Source organism: Trachurus japonicus, unplaced genomic scaffold (genome assembly GCF_045865225.1).
Source record: "Trachurus japonicus isolate A0001 unplaced genomic scaffold, Traja_1.0 AP030927.1".
NCBI classification, from domain to species: domain Eukaryota; kingdom Metazoa; phylum Chordata; class Actinopteri; order Carangiformes; family Carangidae; genus Trachurus; species Trachurus japonicus.
Genome location: NW_028221060.1, coordinates 21,374 through 24,857, shown reverse-complemented (window position 1 = coordinate 24,857; position 3,484 = coordinate 21,374). Strand labels below are relative to the sequence as shown.

The window sequence follows — 3,484 nt, the reverse complement described above, 5'->3', positions numbered from 1 at the left end:
TTAATTTGTGCTGTGACTGCCTTGTGTACGGCTCAGGTTATTTGGTGTTGTGGTGAAGCTGGAGGTTTGGGAGGTCCAAAGCCAGGTGTCATGACAGCTCTCTCTTTTCCTTACAGGTGTGAGGAGTGTGGTGGTTCACTGTGAGACCAGAGGTGTGTCCAGTGTCAGAGCTACAGGGAGGACCAACAGGTTTAGATGACCCCCTGTGTGAGGGATACCAGAGGTGGGTGAAACCCCAGCATGTGGGACTTCCATGGGGGAAAAGAGGTATGGTTGTAGTGAGATGTGCACCAAGTCCTATGGACATGCTCCCTGAACGGGAGAAGACTGTGACACAGCTTCTACAATGGTTGAGGGTGTGTTTTAATGCCAGTACCAGCTAGACTGGTGCTCTGGCCTGGCTGTCAAGCTGTTACATTTGTTCACTGCAGACTCAGGTTTTAAACCATTAACCATTCTCTTCCTTTACCAGTCTGACTGTATGACTCGTGGTCAAGCTGCACTTTAGAGGCTGGGACCCTTGCAGCTTGACCAACAGTCATACAGTCACACACATGACTGTATGGATGTGTGACTGCACGTATGTGTGTGCCATGTATGCATGTTCACGTGTGTGTTTATGCCTCTGTGTGTACATGTGTGTGAGTGCCTGTGCAGCTGTGCGTGTGTGCCTACGAAGGGAGAGAACAGTCTCCTCTCACCTGAGTGAAATCTGTGTCTGGATGTGTGACTGTATGACTCTTGGTCAAGCTGCAAGTTCAGGGCCCAGCCTCTAAAGTGCAGCCTGACCAAGAGTCATACAGTCACACACATCCAGACACAGATTTCACCTGTGTAAACAAGTCAGACTGGTAAAGGAAGAGAATGGTTACTGGTTTAAAACCTGAGTCTGCAGTGAACAAATGTAACAGCTTGACAGCCAGGCCAAAGCACCAGTCTAGCTGGTACTGGCATTAAAACACACCCTCAACCATTGTAGAAGCTGTGTCACAGTTCAGGGAGCATGTCCATGGACTTGATGCACATGGGTGTTCCTCACACATCACACTACAACCATACCTCTTTTCCCCCATGGAAGTCCACATGCTGGGGTTTCACCCACCTCTGGTATCCCTCACACAGGGGGTCATCTAAACCTGTTGGTCCTCCCTGTAGCTCTGACACTGGACACACCTCTCTTGGTCTCACAGTGAACCACCACACTCCTCGCACCTGTAAGGAAAAGAGAGAGCTGTCATGACACTTGGCTTTGGACCTCCCAAACCTCCAGCTTGACCACAAGAACCTGACCCGTACACAAGGCAACCTCAGCACAAATTAAACTGTGGTAGCTGTGAGTGAGTGTATGCATGCTGTGTGTGCATGTGTAACTTGAATTGATCTTGACTCGTGATCAAGTGCATCATAAAAGGCATGAAAGTCTTAAGGTAAAACTTCAGTTCAGTTTTCAGTTCTTGCAGCTGCTTGAATTTCACAGCTGTAATCTTTTGGCTGGATGAGTAGAGTGGGGCAACACTGGCACACTTCTTCCTGAGAGACAGGGATGGATAGGGTTCCCAGTTGAGTGGAGTACTTTATACTCCATAGTGCCATCCACATTGTACCTAGTAGAAAAGAAAAAACAGAAGGGGGGGGGGGATTTCATGAAAACAGTCATAATTTGATGAATTGAACATTAAAAAAATTTATGTAATGCTAATGTTTTATATTTTACAGCACTACACTTAAAATGAAGTCAATATTTGTGGGGAAAAAAAGTACAGTATGATAAAAACTACCTGACTGCTCAGAGGTGCATGACTTCTCAGCGTGTGTGTGGATTTTTGTTTGTGAGAAATGTGTGCGTGTTTTTGTTTTTCATCAGCAGATTTGTTTTCAAGTGAATTAACAAAGAGGAACACATTTGGTAAACTGAATGCAATGTTCACAATATTCAAAAATGAGCTTGCATTATCCTTTGCTTTGACTGGCAACTGAATACAGCAATGGTTTACTTTTCTCAAAACTAGATCTGTGACAGGCTTTGGTCTTTAAGTTCTACACAAACCCAATATGGAGATGTGGAAGTGTAATGTAATCTAATAATAATAGGCTACCAACCCTCATTGGCTATAGTACTCCAGGTCATCACCAGAATCATTTTCAAGCAAATCTAAGAACAATAAGGACAAAAAACACATTTAATACACTGAATGCAATGTTCCCAATATTCAGAATTGAGCTTGTATCAGTTGATTCAACCGGCAAATTTTGAAAACCTCAGTTGCTCTGTACTTCATCATCTCTTATCATCTCTTAAAAATTCTTGATTCAGAATTTTGAAATTTACCCACATACTAGATGATGGTCTATAACTCTGAAATACAGCAGAAGTTTGCTTTATCAGAACTAGCTCTGAGACTGACTTTGAGCTTAACTACACAAAATCAAACATGGGGTGTTGGAAGCAAAGTGTGTAATGTGATAATCATGATAAGCCACCAACCCTCATTGGGCAGGTGTATCCTCTTCATCATGGTCAGAGTCACTACCAGATGAATCTAAGAACAATAAAGAGAAACAGGTTTAGTCCACTGAATACAATGTTGACTTTGTTGGAAAACTAGGATTGAGATAGCCAGAGCATCAAACCTTCCTCACTGCTGACCCTCACATTTGCCACAAGTGCCTCATAACTAATGTTGACAAACTCACACATGCCCTTTAATGACACAGACATCCCAAGAGGAGGGAGAAAAACACATAAAAAACAATTGTGTGCGCTACACAAAGTACACAACGTTTAAAATACTCGACCACGGAAACATCGGGGTCAGTATTTTTTTTATCTGGTCAGTTATAAGTTAGTAGATTGGCGTGAGCTAGCGCGCTACTGCTAGTGAGTTACACCAGGGTTTTCACTCAAAGATAAAGCCATTTTACGGTCACGTTCATGACCGCAGTATTATAAGGTCTTGCTCCTTTGAGTTTGATGGCAAAAATACGTGTTTGAGTGAATCTCATAATAAAACCAAGCTGTCCAACCGAGTTTATTTGCCTGCTAGCAAGCTAGGTATGCTATGCTAAATACGTCAGCTAAGCTCTCAATAAAGAGTGTGGCATGTTACTTCTCTGAACGAAATAAAAGCAATTATTAATAAATGTCAGCTAATGTTAAGTTGAAAATAGTCGACAAACAATAACAATCGTTTTCACGTTACCTTGACATTGTTATGACCAGCTGCTGTTGCTCCCAGCGAGGTTTGTGGGAGGGGGAAAAATCGCCGACAGGACTGTTCCACAGAAGCTGGAGATACGCGCTTTGATTGACAGCTTTGACATCAAAGGGAGTTACGTGAAAAATAGATGAGGTGATTTAACATCTTTTCACTGGTCATTTTGATTTCCAAAGCTTACTGTTCACGGAGGGACACCTGATCACTCTAATTGTTGAAAAAACTCAAAATCGAAAAAAATGGACATACGTGGTTTTCATTGGACAGCG

The 3,484-nt window shown here is 42.8% G+C and overlaps 1 long non-coding RNA gene across 1 annotated transcript; it reads right to left on the bottom strand.

Moving 5' to 3' along the window:
- Positions 1 to 1,150: 1,150 nt before the first annotated feature.
- On the bottom strand, positions 1,151 to 3,266 carry LOC146959894 (uncharacterized). Its single transcript, XR_015035574.1, has 4 exons — positions 3,201 to 3,266; positions 2,486 to 2,540; positions 2,101 to 2,152; positions 1,151 to 1,604 (listed from the first exon to the last, which is right to left on the bottom strand). It is a non-coding gene; the product is annotated as an uncharacterized LOC146959894 (long non-coding RNA).
- Positions 3,267 to 3,484: the final 218 nt, after the last annotated feature.